General features: G+C 46.6%; 1 protein-coding gene and 1 pseudogene across 6 annotated transcripts in view; both read right to left on the reverse strand.

Moving 5' to 3' along the window:
- LOC105487318 (receptor interacting serine/threonine kinase 1) overlaps positions 1-9,180 on the reverse strand; it is a 45,022-nt gene extending 35,842 nt beyond the window's left edge. The window contains exons 1-2 of one of the 6 annotated variants that reach the window (XM_011750767.3): positions 3,560-3,696; positions 1,963-2,071 (exon numbers count right to left, since the gene is read on the reverse strand). The gene's annotated coding sequence lies outside the window, so the exon portion shown is untranslated. Of the gene's footprint in view, positions 1-117; positions 1,920-1,962; positions 4,105-4,307; positions 4,468-8,730; positions 8,828-9,081 lie in introns of those variants that run through there. The other 5 variants (XM_011750769.3, XM_071097709.1, XM_011750768.3 and 2 more) reach the window with 5 other exon arrangements.
- Positions 9,181-13,149: 3,969 nt separating this feature from the next.
- On the reverse strand, positions 13,150-14,889 carry LOC105487317 (elongation factor 1-alpha 1 pseudogene; annotated as a pseudogene).
- Positions 14,890-26,496: the final 11,607 nt, after the last annotated feature.

Here is a 26,496-nt window from a genome sequence, read left to right on the forward strand (position 1 = left end):
ATATTTGTATACATAGATATATAGCTATATTTGTATATATATACACATATATGTGTATTTATTTGTATATGCATATATATGTACATATGTATATATTTGTGAAAACACGTTTGTTACCTGCTTTATGTCTCTGGCTATGGCTGGCCCAGCCACCCACGTGTTTATCCACACGGATGGTATTTCCTTGGGCTTTGAGAATGCCAGCATTCTCAGCTGGGATCACTGTCAGCAGGGCCCTACTGAGCAATCCTAGTGAGAATGAGGTAGGAGGGGGTGGAGACAGCGGGCTTAAAAGATAACATTGATTTTAGGCCTCCTTTTTCATTCACTACAGATCACTGGAGCATGCAGAACTGCAAAGTCTTCCCCATTCCATAAAGGTCATCTGTCCCACCCTCTTAGGCCACATTCTTCCAACTTCTTGCCTGGTTAGGTGTCAGAGAACTGTCATTTTGTCAAGGAAGCCATCCTAAGTCTTCCCATTAGACATTTTCACAGGTAAGACAGTACTGTAATTGAGAATTATTTCTCATGAAGTTCACAGAAGGCAGGAAACTTGTCTTGTGCACTGTTTCCAGAGCCTAGCAGAACCCAATGTATGCCGGCCCATCATCAAATGAATAACTATTTTAAAAAGAGAACTATGTAATTGTCCAAAAATAAAAAATACTGTTAAATGAATTACAGCACATTCCTAACAGAATATTGTATAGCCATTCAAAATTGTTTTTGACGAATAAATCTGTAAAAATTATATTCACATTTGTGTGATATATATATATATGTAAATAAAGATGTAAGTACAGAAAAAAAAGACATAAAGACACCAAAATGTTAACAAGGATTGTATCTTGATGGTAGGGTGATTTTTGCTTTCTTCTTTACACTTTTACTATGTTTTCCAAATTTTCCCCAGTAGACATGAATTAAATGTAAAATTAAAATTTTTTTTTGAAAGGAATAATTCCTTGACTCAGTATTTCTTTACTCTGAGGGATCAAATCAGAGATGCTGATAAAGATTATGTGCAAAGCTGTTCCTGGTAGCATTACATAGAACAGCAAAAGTAGGTAAAATACTTAGTATGTACAGAGAAGAGAATCAGTTATGTCCATCAACACTCTGAAATATATCTAGCAGTTTGCAAAAGCGATGCTGTAAGAATGTTTAATAATATTAAAAATGCTCACAGACAGTAAAGAAACAAGCAGGAACTACAACATGCCCTGAAAAATGCCCTTTTGGGTAAAAGGTTTCTACTTTATGAGGAGTCCTATCTGGTATCTCTCCTTCAGTCTCTGCCACGTCTCCTCAAATTTGTCAAGACCAACTAGGACCTGCAGGTGCTCCTGAGTGTGGTGGAGCTTGGGAAGGCCTCTAGTTGGGTCCACTGGATTTTGGGAGCTTAACTCCCGACCCAAGTCAGTTCTCCTTATAGTCTTGCGGTTTGCTAGTTTAGTCTGATGTTAATCTTATGCATCTTTTGCATGGTTTTCAGTGATTTCTTTTGTTTTTGCTATCCACCCCTCTTTTTTCCACATGAAAGATTCAACTTTATGAGCACTGTGTATCTTAGGAAGGCTTTGTGAGTAGTTGAATGAAGGAAATCCAAAAACACTGAATTTAGGCAGCTTATATAGACATATTGCATAACCATATTATTACAAAGCCATGTTACAGAGTAAGAAAGACATGCTGGCCTGTTATATCAACTAATTTTAAGTAATAATTATGTCCATTTGAATGCAATTTGTAAATGTTTTCCATAAATAAATATTAATTCAGGGACTCAGGACAGTGAATTTTTTTCTATTGAAATTAATGTGAAATCCCAAGGAATTTCACAAATTACCTTCTAAGGCAGGGTGAGTATACATATCAAAATATTCTAATTAACTTTTCCCCATTTTTCTGTGATGACTACACATAACAAGAGAATGGCAGAAAATGCTAGTTGCCCACCTGCCATTGCCCTCTTTCTTCCCACTAACAGAATTCTGATTTTGCTCAGTTATCCAAGTGACCAGAGGATTTCTCCAACTTCCATGATTACAGCAGCCTGATGCTTTCCCTGGATAAACAAAAGTTCTGAGCAAGGAAGAGAATTAAGGACCAGCAAGGAAGGACCAGCAAGAGACAAGAATTGAAACAGAGTTTAAACAAGCATCATGACCCCTGAAGCAAATTTTATCATGATTTCAATTTGCAAATAAAGAAACTAAGATTTGGAACTAAATGATCCACCTAAAGTGGCAGGATCCTGGAATGAAATCTTTGTCCCTTCATTCAAACTTTCACTGTTGGCTCACTAATACATGCTACTTCTCTAGATAGCAAATAATCTGTCTTTGGAAAAATCCAGATGCAGAGACCCACTCTTACAGCCTTACTCATCTATGTTAAATGAATATGCCACAGTCAGAAACACGGAGAAAGTGCAGAATAAATTTTTTAAATACAGGAAGGCGGGGCGAAGGGGCTCATGCCTGTAATCCCGGACTTTGGGAGGCCGAGGCGGGCAGACTGCCAAGAGCTTGAGACCAGACTGGCCAACCTGGTGAAACCCTGTCTCTACTAGAAATACAAAAATTAGCCAGGTGTGGTAGTGTACGCCTGTAATCTCAGCTTCTTGGGAGGCTGAGGCAGGAGAACTGCTTGAACACCAGAGGCGGAGGTTACACTGAGCCACGATCGTGCCACTGCACTCCAGCCTGGGCGACAGAGCAAGACTCTGTCTTCAAAACTAAAAATAAAAATACAGGAAACATATGGCTCAAAATCAATGTTCTACAGATTAATACAGTCAACCATTTTTGCCAGAATGTAATATCCAACTAAAGCATGGGAAGTTAAATATTTTCTTCAGATTCTCAGATCATATGGGTGTTAACAGGTTATAAATCAATAAGCACCAAAATGTAAGCTGCCCAGTTTGAAACAGACTATTTAAGAACTTTTCTTAATACTCATTAATATTCACAATCCAGAAAGTACAATATATCTCTGGGGCTCAGTATAGTGCAGACAGAGGAAAATGAGTATTAAAGTTATCATTTTTGCCATTTTATCAGTAATAATGATACACTCCAAATTTCATTTTAAACAAGCCTAGTCTTCTCTTCACTTTTTGTGAAGAGTTGCAGTACTCCACATTATTTTATTTTTTTTTGAGACAGAGTCTCCCTCTGTCGCCCATGATAGAGTGTAAGTGGCACCATCTCTGCTCACTGCAACTACCGCCTCCTGGGTTCAAGCCATTCTCCTGCCTCAGCCTCCTGAGTAGCTGGGATTACAGGGACCCGCCAACACATTCGGCTAATTTTTGTATTTTTAGTAGAGACGGGGTTTTGTCATGTTGGCCAGGCTGGTCTCGAACTCCTGACCTCAGGTGATACTCCCACCTCGGCCTCCCGAAGTGCTCGGATTACAGGAGTGAGCCACCGTGCCCGGCCCAGTACTCCACATTTCTAATATGACAATTTCCTCTTGACTCAATCCATCTTCCTAGCAGTCACAGAACGCAGATGAGTACTAAGTCACTGCACATTTCAAAGTTCACCTCCTGCCTTGGCTTCTTCAAGTGTAAATCAGGGAAGAATTAATCGTTGGAGCAGCCTCCTTCTTTGCCCAAGATAAAAAAAGCTCTGATTAAGGGAGAGTCAAATGGTCAGCAAGAGAGAAAGAACAACCCCAGACCTTCCCCTGCCCCCGCAACCCCCGCGTCCCTCTGAGGCTTTGTCAAATGCTGAGGGAAGAAGGATGCAGCCTATCCTCTTCCCAACCCTGAAGAGGGTCTGCAGCACTTCACAAAAGCACATGCCAGTGACCACCAAAGCAGCCTGCTAGGGTTACCACATTTGTCCCCTCAGTCGTCTAAGATCACGCAGAAAAGGTTTTGTTTTTGGAACCTGCTGTGGCCTCAAGTGCAACAGTAAAAGGCCCTTTCAAAGGGTTGGTGGGAAGAGCCCAAACTGTTTTTTCTTAATGATAGGGCAGTAAGGGCCTCCACCAAAACAACAACGACATTAACGGCGTGTGGGACGGCCTATTCCACCCTCACGCCGTAATCGCGGCCCAAACGCAAGTCTCCGCCCACTACCAGTCCAGCGCCCAGACCTCCGGCGCAGAAGCACCCAGCTGACTCCGGATAAGCTGGGCTAGAGGCGCACCTCCGACTTCCGGGAGCGCCCGGCCCCGCCCACTACCCGACTTCCGGTACCGGCGGGGCCCCGCCCGCCGCGCGCACGCCGGGCGGAGTCCCTCTCCTTCCCGGAAGCCCGCGGCCGCCCCGGCCTCCGCGCAAGCACCTCAGTTACTTTCGTTTCCGCGGCAAACGTCTGGAGGCCCGAGTGAGGGACGAAGCGACGGCGGAGGGTTGGGGATTCCTGCGACGCTGCGGCAGCCTTGCCGGGGCGTGCTGGGGGACGGCGCGCGAACCCCGACTGGGGGGTCGCCGGGACTGAGCGCGGCGGCGGCCTCCGGAGTGTTCTGCGCGCGGTGCCAGCCCGCTCACCGCGCCCGTCTCCGTGGCCGCGCCGTCCAGCCGAGTCCTGCCGCGCTCCCTCGGCCCCGCCCGGATGGCCGCGCCTTGGCGCCCCAGCTGTGGGTCCTCTGGGCTCGCCGCGCTCCGGGAGCTGGTCAGCCGTCCGCCGTCCGCGTCGAGCGCGCCCGGCAGGAGGGCGTGGACTGCTCGCGCTGCCTCCTCCCCCTGCCGCGGCCCTTGCCAGGGAGGAGGACTGCGACAGCGCCGCCCCGCCGCTCGCGGGACCTCGCGCCCAGGATCTGAATCCCGGAGCTCTCTTGCGGGCTAGAGGATCGCGGACTTTGTTTTACGAGTGGGGCGGCCTACGTAAAAGAGGAAACCGAAACCTCCGCGCGCACGAGAGGGAGATGGGCCTGGAGGGAAGCACTGGGTGGATTACAGCGGAGGCGCTATCCGGAGGATTCGGAGCTGTGCGGGTTAGCATTCCTCTCCCTTCACCTGTAAAGTTGGGCTGTCGAGGAGGAAATGTGATTATTTTGCAGCCCTTTAAAGTGGTAATTGTGAACTCTCGAGCAAAATTGGAACTTCATGCTATTCATGTTATATTAAAAAAGAAAGTAATAAAATTATATGCACAACAGGCCAGGCGCGGTGGCTCACGCCTGTAATCCCAGCACTTTGGGAAGCCGAGGCGGGCGGATCACTTGAGGTCGGAGTTCGAGACCAGCCTGGCCAACATGGTGAAACCCCATCTCTACTAAAAAATACAAAAATCAGTTGGGCTTGGTGACGGGCACCAGCAATCCCAGCTACTTGGGAGGCTGAGGCAGGAGAATCGCTTGAACCTGGGAGGCGGAGATCGTAGTGAGCCGGGATCGCGCCACTGCACTCCATCCTGGGCGACAAGAGCGAGACTCCATCTCAAAAGGAAAAAAAAAAAAAGCACAACAGGATTACATACTGTACAAAGATATGTTTGTCAAGAGTTCGAACGAGCCACATTCACAACACGAGCCACAGACTGGGAGAAAATATTTGCAAAAGACATACCTGATAAAAGACTGTGACCCAAAATATGCAACAATATGGAAATGTGCAACCTGATTAAAAGTGGGCAAAAGCTCTGAACAGACACCTCAGCATATGTATATGCATATGAAAAGATGCTCAACATCATAAGTCATTAAAGAATTGCAATAAAAAAACTGAAATACTATTACTTATTAGAATGGCTAAAATTCAAAACACTCTCAACACCAAATGTTGATGAGGATCTGGAGCACAAGGAACTCTCATACATTCCTAGTGGGAATGCCTAATGTTAGAGACTTTGGAAGACATTTTGGCAATTTTTTTTTTTTTTTTTTTTTTTTTTTTTTTTTTTTTGAGACGGAGTCTCGCTCAGTAGCTCAGGCTGGAGTGCAGTGGCGCGATCTCGGCTCACTGCAAGCTCTGCCTCTCAGGTTCATGCTATTCTCCTGCCTCAGCCTCCCAAGTAGCTGGGACTACAGGCGCCCGCCACCACGCCCAGCTAATTTTTTTTTTTTGGCATTTTTAGTAGAGACGGGATTTCACCGTGTTGGCCAGGATGGTCTCGATCTCCTGACCTCATGATCCACCTGCCTTGGCCTCCCAAAGTGCTGGGATTACAGGCGTGAGCCACTGCGCCCGGCCCACTTTGGCAATTTCTTAACCAAGGTCTTCTTACCATAAGATGAAGCAACCCCACAACTTGGTATCTACCCAAATGAGTTGAAAGCTTACGCCCATACAAACACCTGTACAAGAATGTCTATAGCAGCTTTATTCATAATTGCCAAAACTTCAGGGCATCTAAGATGTCATTTAATAGGTGGACAGATAAGCTGTGGCACATCTATACAATGGAATATGAAGTGCTCAAAAGAAATGAGCTCTGAAGCCACACACACACACACACACAAATTCTGGAGCAATCTTAAATGTATAAATCTAAGTGAAAGAAGCCAATCTGAGAAGACTGCATAATGTATGATTCCAACTATGTGACATTCTGGAAAAGGAAAAACTATGGAGATAGTAAAAAAGATTAGTGGTTGCCAGGGATTTGCAGGAAAGGAGGGATAGGTAGGTGGAGCACAAGGGATTTTTAGGGCAGTGGAATCTGATATTACAGTGTTGGGTACATCTCATTATACATTTGTCAAATGTATCTTGAATATACACAGAGCAAAAGCTAACAAGCTCTGGACTTTGATAATGTATATGTTTTATCCATATTGGTTCATTTTTATAACCATGTATCTATGTTGGTTCATCAGGTGTAACAAATACCCCACACTAATGCAGGATGTTGATGGTAGGGGAGGCTATACGGTCCAGGATGTTTGTGGGAGGGGATATTTTCTTTCTGCTTTGTTTTGCTGTAAACTAAAACAGCTCTAAAAAAGTCTATTCATTATTTTTTAAAAGATGTATACATATCAAAAAAGACGAAAGGCAGAGCTATTCACTCAACAAAGCTTTCTACTGTATGCCAAATAGGTACTAAATACAAGAGTATCTGGTGATAGATACAAGAGATACAAAAAGGAATTCATTCCTTCAATAAATATTTACTGAGCATCTGTTCTAGGCAGTGAAGACTCGGTTGTGAATTAAACATAAAAATTCTCTGTTCTGCCTGTGTGGAGTGGCTCCCACCTGTAATCCTAGCACTTCGGGAGGCTCAGTTGGGTGGATTGCCTGAGCTCAGGGGTTACGGACCAGCCTGGCAAACATGATGATGCTAAAAATACAAAAATTAGCTGGGCGTGGTGGCGCACACCTGTAGACCCACCTACTCAGGAGGCTGAGGTGGGAGAATTGCTTGAACCCAGAAGGCGAAGGTTGCTGTGAGCCAAGATTGCACCACTGCACGCCAGCCTGGGTGACAGAGCAAGACTCCGTCTCAAAAAAAAAAAAAAAAAGATAAATAAATAAAAATCTCGGTGTTCCATTTGTGGAACTTGCATTCTAATGGGGAAGACAAAAAGTCATTGCCCATCACTGTCCTCTGGACATCATGTGATCTTGGGAGATTGGAAATGCATTGTTTTTGCTTCATTTTGTTTTCAGTGCTCTAACTCAGAAACATCTATTTGGGAGCTTTACTCATTACTCCCAGCAAAAGCCATGAGTGTAGATGGTGCATGAGACGAAAGAACTGGTCCTTGCAGAACACCAGAATGGAAAAGGCAAAGAAACAGCCCAAGGTGAGGAAGGAAAACCAGCGAGAACAAAGAGCTAGTACTACCTCTGAAGCTAGTGGAAGCCAAAGTGTGAATGTGAGGGGGTGGGTCTCTTCGCCACAGGTGTGAAACCAAATGAACCCCCACCCCCAGGCTGCAGTTCCCAGTGCCCTTGGAAATGAGACCCTCACTCCTCCAGGTGACCCTGGGAGACCTCCCTGACCCCTTTCCATCCCCCTCGTCCCCCACACCCATCCCCAAGGCCTGCCCTCTACGCCCACATTTCGCCCACATTTCTTTCCACTTCGGATCCTGTGCCTGGCCTAATGCGCAGGCCCCCTCCCGAGCCTCTGCTCACCTTAGAGCCACTCCTCACTGTCGGGACACCTCATGTGTGCTCCCCGAAACGCCACGCAAAGCACTGGAGAGCCTTGGACAATGAACACAACCCGCTTCCCTCAGCCACCACCATGCCACAGCCACACAACATCCTCAGAAAGCGGTGTCTTAATCCTCTTGTCCTTCCTCCTAAATCTCCCAGAACCCTTAGGATCCACTCAAAGCCACCTTGTTAAAACGGTTTCTTCTGCACCTGCCCCCTCCCTTGATCCAGCCTCGCTCAGGTCACAGCCTCCACCTCTGGCCATCCTGAACCCCTCCCAAAGTCACCTCTTCACAAACTCCTGGTCCCCCTTACAAGGCCCCATGTCCATCACGGGATTAATTCTACTCACCCTCAAACACCGCGGCCTGGAGGCTTGATTCCCACCCTAAAGGAGGTTCCCTTGACCCCGCCGGCGCAACCCTCCCCAGCACGACCGTTCGTCCCGAAGGTGACTCCTCATCTTGCTGGCGGTCCCCACAGACCGCAGGCCCTGCAGGCGACGGCTGAGCCTGGCTTCGCGGATTCACAGTCCCTGGAGGAATGCTCCGGGGAAGGACGGGCCCCATCCGTTTCGCTGAATTATTGAAAGAATTAGGATGGGTAAGAGTGCTCGGATTTGGAACTGGAGACTGGTGACTTTGAAAGAGAAGTACCTGGACAGACGTCATCCTGCGGATCCCAGAGCAGAGAGGAGCAGTGAGAAAACAGGGCTGGCAGGTGGGGAGGGGCTGCAGGGGAGAGCTTCGGCCGGAGAAGGGCAGCGAGGAGGCGTGGGGGAGGGCGGCGTCCGCGCTGGCGGGGAGCTGCGGAGGCGGAAACCGGCTGCGCGCTGCAGGGGACCCCCCCAGAGACCGTTCCTGACCCGCCGAGACACCACCGCTTCCCCGGGGCTCTTGGATGAGCGACCTCTCCTGTCCTCAGGTCTCATCTTTCGGTGGCAGCCGGGGGACCTGAAGCTCGCCATTCCCGTTCCCGACCCCGGCCCAGCGCGGGGACGCCCTCACCTGCCACCTCGTCTCCGTGCCGCGCTCCGAGCCTGGACGCCGATCCCCGGGGCCCAAGACGTGACTCTGCTGTTGCTGCTGCTGTCGCCGCGGACTCCCGCTCGGGCCTTGGCGGGCACCGCCTTTTAAACTGTCTGGGATTGTTAGGCTCCTCCCATACTTGACAGGCCGCCTGACTGCGCCTGCCGGGACTATCCTGGGAGGCGCGCGCGTTCGCGCGGTGGCGGAGGGCAGGGTTAGGAACATGGGAAGGTCAGGGTCCCCCCAGTTCGCCCCGCCCAGGGCGAAGTCCGCGAATGTTCCCGCCGGTCTGAGGTCAGCCAGGTCCCCAAGGCGCGCGCCCGGCCTCGGCCACCGGCAGCGCCACGGCCGCTTCGGGATCGGGTTCTGAACCCAGAGAAGTTCTGAGCCCAGAGAAGTGGGTGGGAGCCTGCGGGGCCCAGGGCCTCCGCGCCAAGAAACAAGGGGTCTGCGGGAAAGGAGACAGAGCCTGGAACCCTGGGCTTTTCTACCTCAGGAAGCGAAGTCGGGTGACAGCCAAGCTCCATGTCCCAGTGGGAAGGCCCCATGGGTCTGTGTTCCACGCCTCTTGTCATGAATATGAGGGATTCACTTAGAACCAAAGCGTTTGTTCCAGGTCCCACCACTAACTAGTACCAGTCCCGGGCCCAGAACCAGGCTCCTCACTCCTGGCGCCCGAGCCCCTCTCCAGCCACAGGTGCTTGGGCTGCGGTGCGGTGTAAGCAGCCCCATTTTCCCGCGAAGTGATGGGAAGAGACACTGAGTCACATGGGCTCCGGACACTCCTTGTGTCCTCTCTCGGGGGTCCAGAGGCAGGGACTCGGGGGAGTTGATGCAGCAGTTCGTAATGTCATCAGATATCCCCCCACCCCGCTCCATCCTAGGCTGGACGCAATTGGAAGCATTTCATGTCGGCACGGTGACGTCCAGAGGAAGAGAACGGACCAAATGCCTCTCTCTGGAGCACCGAGTGTCTCCCAGAAGCCGTGTCCTCCTGTTGCGAACTGACCAGAATTAGGGCTTTCTCCTGAGGGCCTGAATTAGGGAGAGCCAGGTGCCTAAGGCACAACATTTCAGGAGGGCCACACTCATAGGTGCCAACCCTGCATTTGCGTGGCCCTGAGAATCAGAGCCTCCTTCAATTTTATACCCTAGGTGCCTAGCTTGTTTTTTTAATTAACACCCTTATTAAGGTTGGGTAGGTGGTTCACGCCTGTAATCCCAGCATTCTGGGAGGCCAAGGTGGGCAGATCACGATGTCAGGAGTTCTAGACCAGCCTGGCCAACGTGGTGAAACCTCGTCTCTACTAAAAATACAAAAATTAGCCGGGCATGGTGGCGCATGCCTGTAGACCCAGCTACTCAGGAGGCTGAGGCAGGAGAATCGCTTGAACCCAGAGGCAGAAGTTGTAGTGAGCCGAGATTGCGCCACTGTACTCCATCCTGGGCGAGACAGGGCAAGACTCCGTCTCAAAAAAAATAAAAATAAATAAAAAAATTTTTAAAAACACCCCAAAAATAAATAAATAAATAAATATATAAAATAACACCTTTATTAAAATACAGTGCACATACCATAATATTCATCCTTTTAAAGCATACAGTGGTTCTTAGTATATTGATGAAGCTATCCAACTCTTACTACTATCTAACTCCAGAAGATTTTCATCACCCTAAAAGCAACTGTGATACCCATTAGCAATTATTCTCCATTTCCTCCTCCCCACAACCCCTGGGAACCATAGATTTATTTTCTGTCTCTGTGGATTTTCCTAGTTTGGGGATTTCATGCAAATGAACCATACAATATGTGGTCTTTTGTGACTGCTTCTTTTACTTAGCATAACGTTTTAAAGGTTCATTCATGATGGTTCCAGGTAGCATTTATCAGGCTTTATTTCTTTTTATGGCTGAATAATATTCATAACAATATGTATACATATATCCATTTTGTTCATTCATCAATTGACAGACATTTGGGTTTTTTCCATCTTTTGTCTATTACGAATAATGCTGCTATCAACATTCATGTTTGAATATATGTATAGATGTATGTTTTCTTGAACTTATCATGGATATATACCAATGGGTAGAATTGGTGAGTCATATGGTATAACTCTATATTTAACTTTTTGAAGAACTGCCAAACTGTTTTGCAAAGCTACTGTGCAAGTTTACATTCCCGCCGGCAATATACAGGCATACCTCAGAGATATTGTGAGGCAGGTTCCAAACCACCACAATAAAGTGAATACCACAGTAACGCAAATCACACAAAGTTTTAGCAGCCCTATGCATATAATAGTTATATACTATACTGCAATGTATTAAGTGTGCGTTATGTCTTAAAAATGTAGATACCTTAATCGTAACACATGTTGTCACCAAAAAAATGATGACAGTCATCTGAGCCTTCAGTGAGTCATAATCTTTTTGCTGGTGGAGTGGCCCACCTCAATGTTGATGAACCTGACTGATAAGGTGGTGGTTGCTGAAGGCTGGAGTGGCTGTGGCAATTTCTTTAAGTTTGCTTCGTCAATTGATTCTTCCTTTTCTGAAAGATTTCTCCGTAGCATGTAGCGCCATTTGATGGCATTTTATGCACAGTAGAACTTATTTCAAATTGGTATCAATCTTCTCAAACCCTGCCACTGCTTTATCAACTTAGTTTATGTTATATCCTAAATCTTTTGGTGTTTGTTCGTTTGTTTGTTTTGAGACAGAGTTTTGCTCTGTCAGCCAGGCTGGAGTGCAGTGGCAGAATCTTGGCTCACTGCAACCTCCATCTCCCGGGCTCAAGCAATTCTCCTGCCTCAGCTTCCCGAGTAGCTGGGATTATAGGCATGTGCCACCACACCTGGCTAATTTTTGTATTTTTAGTAGAGACGGGGTTCCACCTTGTTGGCCAGGCTGGTCTTGACCTCCTAACTTCAGGTTATCTGCCTGCCTCAGCCTCCCAAAGTGCTGGGATTACAGGTGTGAGCCACCACACCCGGCATGTTGTCATTTCAACAGTGTTCACAGCATCTTCCCCAGAGGCAGATTCCATCTCAAGAAACCACTTCCTTTGCTCATCCGTAAGAGGTGACTCCTCACCTGTGAAAGTTTTGACATGAGATTGCAGCAATTCTGTCACATCTTCAGGTTCCATTTCTAATTCTAGTTCTGTTGCTATTTCCACCACATCTGCAGTTACTTCCTTCACTAAAGTCTTCCATGAGCATTGGAATCAATTTCTTCCAAACTCCTGTTATGTTGATATTTTGACCTCCTTCCGTGAATCGCAAATGTTCTTAATGGTGTCAAGAGTGGTGAGAATCTTTCTAGAAATTTATCAATTTACTTTGCCCAGATCCACCAGAAGAATCACTATATCTGGCAGCTAATAGCCTTATGAAGTGTATTTTTTTATTATTTTTATTTATTTATTTTTTGAGATGGAGTCTCACTCTTGTCGCCCAGGAAGGAGTGCAGTGGCGCGATCTCGGCTCACTGCAACGTCCGCCTCCCGGGTCCAAGTGATTCTCCTTACTCAGTCTCCCAAGTAGCTGGGATTACAGGCACCCGCGACCACGCCCAGCTGATATTTGTATTTTTAGTAGAGACAGGGTTTCCCCATGTTGGCAAGGCTGGTCTCAACCTGCATACCTCAGGTAATCCACCCGCCTTGGCCTCTTAAAGTGCTGGGATTACAGGCGTGAGCCACTGCGCCCGGCCGGAAGTGTATTTTTTAAATAAGACTCGAAAGTTGAATTTACTCTTTGATCCATGAGCTGTAGAATGGACGTTGTGCTAGCAGGCATGAAAACAGCATTCATCTCCTTGTACATCTCATCTCCATCAGAGCTCTTGGGTAATCAGGTGCATTGTCAATGAGCAGTAATATTTTGAAAGGAATTTTTTTTTCTGAACAGCAAGTCTCAACAGTGGGCTTAAAATACTTAGTAAACTATGCTGTAAAGAGACATGCTGTCACCCAGGCTTGGTGGTTCCACTGAGAGAGCACAGGCAAAGTAGGCTTAGCATAATTCTTTCTTTTCTTTTTTTTTTCTCATTAAACTTTTTAAATGGGTCTCAAAATTCTGTGACAAATTTTTGGTCAAGTTGTTTTCATTAAAAAGTACTGATTTAAAAAACTAATAACTTAAAACTGCCACACGCAAAAAAGAAAACCAAAGTGGTCCACAAAACATTCTCCTTTCCTTCTGAAGGTTTTACGAGGCATTGTTACCATTAACCAGTCTTTTACTACTAAACTTAAATGGCCAATTGAAACAAACAGTTCTGAGACCGTTCTTCCACCACTGATTAAGAGTGGGGTGGCAGGTATTAGGGATAATATTCATTTAACCTTCTGAGCTTTCTGGACAGACTTGGTGACCTTGCCAGCTCCAGCAGCCTTCTTGTCCACTGCTTTGATGACACCCACCGCAACTGTCTGTGTCATATCACGAACAGCAAAGCGACCCAAAGGTGGATAGTCTGAGAAGCTCTCAACACACATGGGCTTGCCAGGAACCATATCAACAATGGCAGCATCACCAGACTTCAAGAATTTAGGGCCATCTTCCAGTTTTTTACCAGAACGGCGATCAATCTTTTCCTTCAGCTCAGCAAACTTGCCTGCAATGTGAGCTGTGTGGCAGTCCAATACAGGGGCATAGCCAGCACTTATTTGGCCTGGATGGTTCAGGATAATCACCTGAGCAGTGAAGCCAGCTGCTTCCATTGGTGGGTCGTTTTTGCTGTCACCAGCAACATTGCCACGACGATCATCCTTGACAGACACATTCTTGACACTGAAGCCCACATTGTCCCCAGGAAGAGCTTCATTCAAAGCTTCATGGTGCATTTTGACAGATTTTACTTCAGTTGTAACATTGACTGGAGCAAAGGTGACCACCATACCGGGTTTGAGAATACCAGTCTCCCCTCGACCAACAGGAACAGTACCAATACCACCAATTTGGTAGACATCCTGGAGAGGCAGGTGCAAGGGCTTGTCAGTTGGACGAGTTGGCGGTAGGATGCAGTCCAGAGCCTCAAGCAGCATGGTTCCACTGGCATTGCCATCCTTACGGGTGACCTTCCATCCCTTGAACCAAGGCATGTTAGCACTTGGCTCCAGCATGTTGTCACCATTCCAACCAGAAACTGTCACAAATGCTACTGTGTCGGAGTTTTAGCCAATTTTCTTAATGTAAGTGCTGACTTCCTTAACAATTTCCTCATATCTCTTCTGGCTGTAGTGTGGCTCAGTGGAATCCATTTTGTTAACACCAACAATTAGTTGTTTCACACCCAGTGTGTAAGCCAGAAGAGCATGCTCTCGGGTCTGCCATTCTTGGAGATACTAGCTTCAAATTCACCAACACCAGCAGCAACAATCAGGACAGCACAGTCAGCCTGAGCTGTCCCTGTAATCATGTTTTTGTTGAAGTCTCTGTGTCCTGGGTCATCAATGATAGTCACATAGTTCTTGCTGGTCTCAAATTTCCACAAGGAGATATCAATGGTGATACCACATTCCCGCTCAGCTTTCAGTTTATCCAAGACCCAGGCATACTTGAAGGAGCCCTTTCCCATCTCAGCAGCCTCCTTCTCAGATTTTTCAATGGTTCTTTTGTCAATGCCACCGCATTTGTAGATCAGATGGCCAGTAGCGGTGGACTTGCCCGAATCTACGTGTCCAATGACGACAATGTTGATATGAGTCTTTTCCTTTCCCATTTTGGCTTTTAGGGGTAGTTTTCACGACACCTGTGTTCTGGCGGCAAACCCGTTGCGAAAAAGCTAGCATAATTCTTAAAGCCCTAAGATTTTCAGTATGGTAAATGAGCATTGGTCTCAAAGTCACCAATTTGCATTAGCTCCTAACAACAGAGCCAGCCTATGCTTTGAAGCTTTGAAGCCAGGCATTGACTTTTCCTCTCTAGCTATGGAAGTCCTAGGTGGCATCTTCTTCCAATAGAAGGCTGTTTTATCTACATGGACAATCTGTGTAGTGTAGCCACCTTCATCAATGACCTTAACTAGATCTTCTGGATAACTTGGTGCAGCTTCTACATCAGCACGTCCTGCTTCATGTTGCACTTTTATGTTACAGAGACGGCTTCCTCCCTTAAATATCATGAACCACCTCTGCTAGCTTCCAACTTTTCTTCTGCGATTTCCTCACTTCTGTCTTCCTGCATAGGATTGAAGAGAGTTGGGGCCTTGCTCTGGATTCAGCTTTGGCTGAAGGGAGTTCTGTGGCTGGTTTGATATATGCAGACCACTAAAATTTTCCCCACATCAGCAATAAGGCTGTGTTACTTATCATTCATGGGTTTACTAAAGTAGCACTTTTGATTTCCTTCAAGAACTTTTTCTTTGCATTCACAACTTGGCAGGTTGTTTGGTGCAAGAGGCCTTGCTTATGGCATATCTTGGCTTTTGACATGTCTTCCTAACTTTAATCATGTTTCACTTTTGAATTAAAGTGACAGGCATGCAACTCTTCCTTTTATTTGCAGGTTTAAAGGTCATTATAGGGTTGGTCAATATTGCTGTGTTGTCTCAAAGAATTTGGGAGAGGGAGAGAGATGGGGAAATGACCGCTCGCTGGAGCAGTCAGAACACACAGAACATTCATCCATTAAGTCTGTCAACTTATATGGGTATAGTTTGTGGCACCCCAAAACAATTATAATAGTAACATCACAGATCACCATAACAGAGGTAATAATAATGAAAATGTTTGAAATATTGTGAGAACTACCAAAATGTAACACAGAGACAAGAAATGAGCACATGCTGTTGGGAAAATGGTCCCCAAATCCTGCTCGACACAGTTGCCACAGACCTTCAATATGTAAAATACACAATATCTGTGAATTGCAATAAAGCAAAATGCAGTGAAATGAGGAATGTCTGTATAAGACAAAGAGAAAATCATAAAAGCAGCAAGACATGTACAAGGGATCCTCAATAAACTCATATATCTGTGGCCAAGGGTGCTAAGCGGTATTCAGTGTGGGAAAGAGTAGTCTCGTCAATAGATGACAGGGAAGGACTGTATTTCCACATGCAAGAGTAAAGTGAGACCGTGCTTCACGTCTCGTCAATAGATGATAGAGAAGGACTGAATTTCCACGTGCAAGAGTAAAGTGAGACCCTGCTTCACATCTCGTCAATAGATGACAGAGAAGGACTGAACTGCCACATGCAAGAGTAAAGTGAGACCCTGCTTCACATCTCGTCAATAGATGACAGAGGACTGAATTTCCACATGCAAGAGTAAAGTGAGACCCTGCTTCACACCATATAAAAAAAACCCTCACGAGTAATGACCTAAATATAAAAACTAAAATCATGAAATTCTTATAAGAAAACATAGAAGTCAATCTTCATAATTTTGAGTTTGGTAATAGGCTCTTAATATGATACCAAAATCTCTGGCAAAACAACAACCAAAAAAACAAAAAGAAACAAAATCCATTGGGAGTATACTTCATTAAAATCTGAAATTTTGTGTATCAAAGGATATTACCAAGAAAGACAACCTACAGAGTGAAGGAAAATGTTTGCAAATCATATATCCGATAAATTCAGAATATAAAGAACTTCTACAACTCAACAAGGAATAGACAAACAATCCAATTAAAGTATAAGCAAAGGACTTGAATAGACATTTCTCCAACAAAGGTATACAAATGGCCAGTAAACACATGAAAAAATGATTCAAGTCATTAGTTATTTGGGAAATGCAAATCAAAAACACAATGAGATACCACATCACAGCTGCTAGGATGGCTATAATTTAGAAAAAAAAAAAGCAACATAACAAATGTTGGTGAAAACATGGAGAAATTGGAACCCTCATACACTGTTGGTGGGAATGTAAAATTGCAGACACTGTGAAATGCATTTTGGCTATTCTTCAAAAAGCTAAACATAGGATGACGATAGAATTGTTGTAGTAGCAATTCCATTCCTTGATAGAGACAAAAACTATTAAACGCAGGGAGTCACACAGATACATATATGCCAATAATCATTGGTACATTATTCACAAATCTCAAACGACCTGTGCATTTTTAATATTCAGCCAAAAAGAAGTGAAGTTCTGACTCATATTACAACACTGATGAAACTTGCCAACAAGGTTTTCAAGGGAAACAAGCTGAGTGTAAAGGCCCATTGTGTAGGATTCCATTTATGTGAAGTACATGAGATAGACAAATCATGGAGATAGAAAGTAGATTAGAGGCTACTGGTGATGAAAGGAGGGGGGAATGGGAAGTTACTATACAATGAGTACTGTGTTTTTATTTGTTCTGTTGAAAAAGTTTTGGAAATAAGTAGCAGGAAAGGTTGTACAACATTGTCAATGTAATTAATGCTTCTGAACTGTACACTTAAGAATGGATAAAACAGCATATCTTATGTTGTACATATTTGACTACAGAAAAACAAAGTTAAAAAGTACAAAAAACTCCGTTATTAAGAGTCAGTTTCCCAAAGGGATGGGGATGCTGGTAGCAGAAGGGAAAGAAAGCTCATTAAATAAAAACAAAAGCAATGACCTCTTCAGGAGGTGGCTCAGCTAGTTTAGCCTTACCTTAGCTCCACAATGGTCCATTTTATTCGGAAGTAGAAACATGGGGCGTTGGGGAGAAAAGATGTGTACCTGCCTCAGCTGCCTCCCTGCCCAGAATGCCGACTCCGACTCTTGCATTCCACTAAGGCTGGGGATTAAATGAAAAGTGAGAATCTGGAAACCCCCAGATATGATGTTTGTCGTTGGAGCTGATTTTGTCTAGTTTTAGCAGCATGACCTCCTCCTCAAACTCAGGATGCAATTATGGTCACATCTCATTTGTTTGCAGTAATTGCTCAGCTCCAATACCAGATTAGCAGTAAGTTCTGTTATTTTCCTTTTAACGATGGGCTCCTCCTGAACTGTCCTGGAATCTACCACCGTTCAGCTTACACGACTCAAAAGACCCAGGGAACTAGGCCAGTCCAGCTTCCAACCCCAAGCAGGGAGCAACTTGCTCAGTCCACGTTGTGATATCTCCTCGCTGCCACAAGGTGGTGACGTTGCATCACAGACTCGCCTGATGGGCGCGCAGGCGCCAATGCTCCCAGGACCTGCCGTTGCATTCCTAAATGAAAGCTGCTCCCAGGATCTGGACTCACGAGACAAGGCAGCCTGTTCCCCGCTGGGGAGCTTAGGGGCAAGAGGGCATCTCAGAGAGAGGGCACATTCTCACCTCTGAAGACAAGGAGAACATCATCAACACATAGACCAATGCCAGCACTGCACCTTAGGATGGGGAGGGCCACTGTGAGTTAAAGCAAAATGAACGAACGAATGAACCAATAAGTATATGAGAGGGAAAGTCCCAACGACCCTCAGAAGTGCAATCAACAGTTGCAGTTATTTTCATTAGGAACATTCTAAACACAGGGGAAACCTTCCTTCCTTCTGCTCTGTTGTTGGAGTGGGACATCAATGGTTCTGGTCTCTATTTGTAGAGACACCAGAAATCAAGGTATAGAGTTTGGAGTTTGGAAAGGGGTCTTGGGGAGGTCACAGTGGCAGGTGACTGCCAAATGAGGTGGCAGAAGCCAGCAAGCTCTAGAAAAAAAGACAATCGGCCCAAACTATTCACCAGCACCGCCCCCCCCTCCAACCCCCTCATTGGCTCTGGTTCCAAGACTTTCCATTTTCTAGGTATTTCCTTGTCCTTAAACCATTTTCCTTTAATTGAACTTTTTCTGTGGAGCCATGCACCCTTTATCCGGTTTGCCACAATGGTGGCATCTCACAAAGGACGGTCTGGTATCCCAACGGTGTGTTGCATTCCGCGAGACGCAGATTTCCTTCACAGGCACCCCTTGGGTTGCCTTTTTATAGCCACACCCACCCGCCTCCCTAACTCCTGGGCACCGCTAAGGAGTCCTGCATTTCTCTTCTCTGTTCTTTGGAGAAGCTGATCATCCGTCTGTGATCTTTGGGACTGGTTTCTCTCACCAGCGTAACTCCCCGGGAGATCTAGCAGGCTGATGGGCGCAGAGTACCAGTGGCTCATTCTTTTTGTCGCACCGCAGACTCTCATTCTGTAACCTGGATATCTGCCAGGGATGGGGAGGGGAAGCACAGGGCAGGGGTGTCCCTCCTACCCGCACAGCATCAGCATCCCAGCACTCCAATTTTTTTTTTTTTTTTTTTTTTTTTTTTGAGATGAGTCTCACTGCACTCCAGGCTTAAGTGTAATGGCGCCATCTCGGCTCACTGCAACCTCCGCCTCCTGGGTTCAAGCAATTCTCCTGCCTCGGCCTCCCGAGTAGCTGGGGCTACAGGCGCCCGCCACCACTCCCAGACTAATTTTGATATTTTTAGTAGAGACGGGGTTTCACTGTGTTGGCCAGGCTGGTCTCGAACTCCTGACCTCAGGTGATCCGCCCGTCTCGGCCTCCGGGATTACAGGCTTGAGCCACGGCGCCCGGCCTCTGCGATTCATTCCTGTGGGTCCAGTTTCCACCTTCTCGAAAGCCAGCAGGGTCCTCCCCATCCCCAAAGGGCTGGACGAGACCGGGGGCGGACTGCAGTGGTGTGGCGTGGGCGGAGCTTGGGGCCGGAGGCGGTGTGGGCGGGGCTCAGGGGCGGGGTGCGGCCTCGGCATGGGCGGGGCCTGCGTGTGGCCTGCGAGCTGCCGAAGCAGACCTGCAGTCCTGCGGCCCTGGTCCCGGGTTGCTTGGATCCGTGCGGGCTACTGGTCCCCGCGGGTGGAGCCGCAGTGCTCTTGCCTGCTCGGCGTCTGCGGAACGCGGCCCTGTAGCTGGAACCTGGCGCATCTCCGAGTGCTGTCCTCGCAGAGGCGCAGGTTCCAGTCCTGCGGCTTCTACCCGGGCCTGGTCTGACCCGAGGGTGAGGGCCCTACCGGGGACCGGGAAACTTGGGAGGGGCAGTTCCCTCCTGCAGCCTCCCCGGAGGTTCTACGTCACCATTCACTGTCCCTGCTCTGAGGCACCTTCCTGGAGCACTTACGTAAAATAGCAAACATTCCCCTGCTGTTTGATCAGCTAGAGTACTTTATTTGCTCATCACTATTAGGTGCCATGGTTCTGGTACTTACCGCCACCTGGAATTTTGTGGTGCTTTTTTTGCCGGCTTTATTGTTTCTTGCCCGCCCCCGCCCCCCCCCCCCCCCCCACGCTTACCCTCCCCGTAGAGTACAAAGTCCATTCCTATCTCTTGTGGCCCCAGCACCTGCCCAGAGATGAGCCCACCTGCCAGGAGGGGTCCAGCTGAACGAACGTGTGTGTGGGTTAGGAACGGTGTCCCTCTCACTGCTAGTAGCAGAGTCAGCTCCAGCGGCTTTCACAGAACTCGTAAAGAGCCTGGAGCTTCTCGGAAACCATCACCCGCTCCGGAACCTCCGTGACTCCGGGCTCCATACTCACCTTCCAATCTTTTTTTTTTTTTTTTTTTAAACAATCATAGCTATTTTTAAAAAATATTATTATTATACTTTAAGTTCTAGGGTACATGTGCACAACGTGCAGGTTTGTTACATATGTATACATGTGCCATGTTGGTGTGCTGCACCCATTAACTCGTCATTTACATTAGGTATATCTCCTAATGCTATCCCTCCCCGCTCCCGCTCACCTTCCAATCTTAGTTTCGCCTCCACGTTGACCTTCAACCCTCCTGGGGTCCTGTCCGTAATAGTGCTTAAGATTCTTCCCCTGGTTTTGGCCGGGCGCAGTGGCTCACGCCTGTAATCCCAGCACTTTGGGAGGCCGAGGCGGGCGGATCACGAGGTCAGGAGATCGAGACCATCCTGGCTAACACGGTGAAACCCCGTCTCTACTGAAAATACAAAAAATTAGCCGGGCGTGGTGGCGGACGCCTGTAGTCCCAGCTACTCGGGAGACTGAGGCGGGAGAATGGCGGGAACCCGGGAGGCGGAGCTTGCAGGGAGCCAAGATCGCGCCGCTGCACTCCAGCCTGGGCGACAGAGCAAGACTCCGTCTCAAAAAAAAAAAAAAAAAAAGATTTTTCCCCTATTTTTAACTTAAGAGCACCTGCCTCACCTTAGACCTGCGCTCCGCTGGCCTCAGGGTCCCTCCATGGTGTGCGCGGTGGGCAGCCGCCTTCCCTCTAGCTTCCCCATAGATTGAGAGTGAACTGAGAAGGTGGCCACGCAGTGGGGAGAAGCAAGTCCTGAGCTTCCTGGTCAAGCCCGCCCGTGGGGTCAGGAGAAAGCCCCTCCTCCTCGGCCTCACCGACCAGACTTCTGCTTCCCTAGGCTGTGCCAGGCCTCCCTATGCGCTGTGACAGCCAAAGTTTGCTTTCTACAAAGTCACCTCCAGGCAGTGACTGTCTACCAGGGCACTCCTGAGCCTCCCAGCTAATGATGAGGTCATTCACTGTCCTTTCTTTTTCCTTTGAGATAAATCCCTTTCCCGACCCGCTGTTTTGGCTCACAGCCCTACTTAAGTTACAGTCCTACTTCTCACTGCCAAGCGTGGGTGTCACTGCTGGCTCGGGGAGCGTGGATCTTATAAACTTGCCTCATCGGGAGGCTTTGAGGAGTGACCTCCAGGGACTAGACAAGTAGCTTGTTCTTCACAATCAGTGCCCTCCCAAGAACATCCAGGGTTTCAGCCTCAGTGCTAAGACAGCTGTGTCTCCCTGACGTATGCTCGCTGCTGGTAATTCTAGGGAAAGCAGAGGGCTGTGCAGGTGCCCCTGCCCCAGGCTAGGAGAGCTGGCAAATGCCTAGAGACCCAAAGGCCTCATCCTCAGGGAGGCCAACTCTTCTGTTTTAGTGATATTTTATTGTGATTTACAGTGCAACTGACCGGTTCAAACAATACCACCTGTATTCATAAACTTTCTTTTTCCTTTCCTTCCTCACTGCCCAGCTTTAAGTTCATTCTTGTAAGTGTTGCTGGTGTCAGAATAGGAACCTCCCTGCACTTTGAATGGATGAATGTGACCTCTCCCACATTCTCCGGTGCTGTGATGTGCCTTAAACACAGCGCGGTATTTGGACACAAAGCCAGTGCCCAGAGCCCTTATGCAGTTTCAGACTGACAGGCCATAGCCCTCCCTACAGACTCAGTGCCATTGTAGAAGTTCCTGCGTGGAAAATACATAAACACAAATATCTGCGGTTAGCAATCCACCACTGTCTTGCAGCCCCAAGAGAGCCTCAGGAATCCAGGTTCCTTTGGTATTTCTGCTCCCTGTCCTTGGTGCATAGCCTCCATCCCCAGGATGACAAGAAGGCTGGCTGGGCCCTAGCATCATCCCACAGTCCAGCTGGGAAGAGAGCCAGGGACAAAGCTGGAGGGAACTAGCTCCCACACCTTCCAGCCCCAGCTGAGTTAGCTTCTTGAGGGTATTTCCCGGAAGCCCTGCCTGTCACTTCTGCTGACACCTCACTGGCCATCTCAACTGCAAGGCAGCCTAGGAAGTGTAGTGTTTCCCTGGACGCATGGATTCCTGGAATCAATTCAGGGTCTGTCCTTAGGGAACCAGAGTGGGGATATTGAGTCACCAAAGATGCAGGTTCCCAGCTGTCCAGTGACATCAAGAGAACGGGGAAGGGTTTGAACTCACCTTTGGGTGTTTGGAGTGATCAGAGCTGTCTGACTCCTCTTGAGGGGTGACAGTGTCCCACTCTGTTAAACCCCATATTTGCCCCCAACTCAGCTTCAGCCACAATTAGGCTCTTTTCCTTTATGTCCACAGGGCAGCTGGCCTGGATGGAGCCCAATCCTCTGCACCCACCTCACTTCTTGCAGTATTCTGCAGACCCCAGCCCTATGCCTGTGCTCTAGACAGCTGGAGATAAGGAGTGGGCCCTGGAAGATGCTCAGTCAGGCTCTGCTCCAGATTTTAGTTTAGGAGATAAGCACAACTATGCCTCTCTGTTCTTTTTGTTATGCTGTAAAGACAATTGATAGGTTAAAATTGTTGTTTGGACACAACGTGGATCATGCAATGTCTTCACATTAACCCCTAGTCACACACTCTAAGTTGTCTGTTTTCTTCCCCCAATATTTTTATTGTCATAAAAACATGCCGAGTATAAAAACCTTAACCAGGCCAGTTGTGGTGGCTCAGACCTGTAATCCCAGCACTTTGGGAGGCCAAGATGGGTGGATTACTTGAGGTCAGGAATTCAAGACCAGCCTGACCAAAATGGCGAAACCCCGTTTCTACTAAAAATACAAAAGTTGGCTGCGCACGGCGGCGCCCGCCTGTAGTCCCAGCTACTGGGGAGGCTGAGACAGGAGAATCTCTTGAACCGGGGAGGCAGAGGTTGCAGTGAGCCAAGATCATGCCCCTGCACTCCAACCTGGGCAACAGAATGAGACTCTATCTCAAACAAACAAACAAACACCGTAGCTATTTATCTTTCGAGTTGTGTTCTCCCTGTGTTTTCCAGGCTGGAGTGTAGTGGCTGTTTACAGGCATGATTATGGCACACTGCAGCCTCCACCTCCTGGGCTCAAGTGATTCTCCTGCCTCAACCGCCTGAGTAGCTGGGACTACAGGCATGTGCCACCATGCCACGGTATTAACAATTTAAACAAAAATATAATCATCTCAAAGATACAAAAAAAGCATTTGACAAATTCCTACATCCATTTCTGATAAAAACTCTCAGCAAACTAGAAATAGAAGAGAACTTTTTCAACTTGATAAAGAGCATCTGTGAAAAACCTATAGCTAATATCACACTGAGGAAAAAATGCCCTTTGCTGTAGGTTCTACTCAGTGCAGTAAGCCAAGAGAAAGAACAGATTGGAAAGCAAGAAGAAATGTTGTCATTAGTAGCAAGAGATATAATTGTCTATGTAGAAAATTCAATGGCATCTACAAAAGGCTACTAAAATAAGTGACTGTCGCAAGTTATCAAGGTTGAAATACACCTGCTGTGTGAATGCCTGGCTGTCCTCACAACAGCTGGCACTGCACCTGAACATGAGACCCTGCGTGTTCTGCATGTTCTCTCTTTCCAGACTCTTCACCGTGGAGTCCACCACCTCCTGTATCTGCAGCTGCTGCGGCTCCACCATGGCGACCCTGCGCTGCCCTGCTCTGCTTAATTTTTCTAGAAATCTAAACTATTCTAAAAAAATTAAGTCTTGCCAGGCACAGACTCACAGTGGCTTACGCCTGTAATCTCAGCATTTTGGGAGGCCGAGGCGGGTGGCTAGCTTGAACTCAGGAGTTCAAATCCAGCTTGGGCAACATGGCAAAACCCCACCTCTACCAAAAATAAAAAAAACTAGCTGGGCATGGTGGTGCACACCCATGGTACCAGCTGTGGGAGGCCAAGGTTGGGAGGATCACTGGAGAGCAGGAAGTCGAGCCTGCAGTGAGCCATGATTGTGCCACTTCAGTCCAGCCTGGGCAACAGTGAGATCCTGTCACGAATAATAATAAGAGTAATAATAATAATGGTCTATTAATTTTAAAAAGGATTAAAAAAGTCTATTGGCCATATGTATGTGGATCTATTCCTCTCACTCTCCTCTCTCTACTGTTTCATTTATCTTGCATCTATTCCTTTGCCAATATCATACTGTGTTTGTTAATTAAAGTACCTTTAGAGTAAATTTTAAAATTGTGCAGGGTAAATCCAATCTATTCTACTTTTTCAAAATTGTTCTAACTATTCTAGCTTCTTTGCTTTTCTGTATAAATTTTTTGAATCAACCTGTCTATGTCTCCCAAAAATTCTCTGGGATTTTGATTGCAATTGTATTAGTGTATATATAAATTTGGAAAGAATTGTCATCTTTTTAATATTGATTCTTCTAATTCATGAACACGGTGTCTTTCTCCATTTATTTAGACCTTCTTTGGTGTCTTTTATCAGCTATTTTTAGTTTTCAGCATAGAGAGCATGTACATGTTTTGTGAGATTATTTTATTTGAGGATCTACTGTGAATTTTTGCTGGTATATAAAAAGACAATTTACCTTTACACATTGACCTTGTATCTTGCTAAATTCTCTTATTAGTTCTAGAAGAGTTTTTTCTTTTTCTTTTTCTTTTATTTTCTTTCCTTTTTTTTTTTTTTTTTGAGACAGAGTTTTGTTCTTGTTGCCTAGGCTGGAGTGCAATGGCACAGTCTTGGCTCACTGCAACCTCCGCCTTCTGGGTTCAAGTGATTTTCTTGTCTCAGCCTCCCGAGTAGCTGGGATTACAGGCGCCCTCCACCACGCCTGGCTAATTTTTGTATTTTCAGTAGAGATGGGGTTTCACCATGTTGGCCAGGCTGGTCTTGAACTCCTGACCTCAGGTGATCCACCCACCTAGGCCTCCAAAAATGCTGGGATTACAGGTGTGAGCCACCATGCCTGGCCTTGTTTTGTTTTTTCTTTTATATATTCCTTGAAATTTTCTATATATACAACCATATGATCTGCAAATAGGGATAGTTTTATTGCATACTTTCCAATTTGTGTAACTTTTTGTAAATTTTCCTTTTCATTGCACTGACTAGGTGAGAATGGACATCCTTGCCTCATTCTTAATTTTATGAGAATAGCATAATGATAGCTGTAGATATTTAGATGTCTGTTGTCAAATTAAAGACATATTTTTCGGCCCAACATGGTGGCTCTCACCTGTAATCCCAGCACTTTGGGAGGTTGAGGCAGGTGGATCACCTGAGGTCAAGAGTTCGAGACCAGCCTGGCCAACATGGTGAAACCCCTTCTCTACAGAGCAAGACTCTGTCTCACAAAAAAAAAGACTTTTTTTCCTATTCCAAGCTTGCTAAGAGGTTCCTTTTCCCCATGAATGGACATTAAGTTTGGTCAAGTGCTTTTTCTACATTAATTAATATGATCATGTGGGTTTTTTTCTCCTTAGTCTATGGTAGATTACATTGGTTGAGATCCAAATATTGAACCATACTTGCATTCCTGGAGTAAACATTATTATGTCTTGCTGTGCTATTCTTTGTATACATTGCTAGTATAATAAACATTATATCATGCTGTACTATCCTTTTTTTTTTTTTTTTGAGAAAGAGTTTCACTCTTGTTACTCTTGTTGCCCAGGCTGGAGTCGGGTGGTGTGATCTCAGCCCACTGTCTCCCAGGCTCAAGTGATTCTCCTGCCTCTCAGTCTTCTGAGTAGCTGGAATTACAGGCATGTGCCACCACACCCGGCTAATTTTTGTATTTCTAATAAAGACGGGGTTTTGCCATGTTGGCCAGGCTGGTTTTGAACTTCTGGCCTCAAGTGATCCGCCCCTCCTCAGCCTCCCAAGATGCTGAGATTACCAAAGTAAGCCACTGTGTCTGGCCTATACTATTCTTTGTATACATGGCTCATATAATAAACACCATTATATCATGCTGTAC

The sequence above is a fragment of the Macaca nemestrina genome, chromosome 5, assembly GCF_043159975.1.
Source record: "Macaca nemestrina isolate mMacNem1 chromosome 5, mMacNem.hap1, whole genome shotgun sequence".
In the NCBI taxonomy this organism is placed as follows: Eukaryota; Metazoa; Chordata; class Mammalia; order Primates; family Cercopithecidae; genus Macaca; species Macaca nemestrina.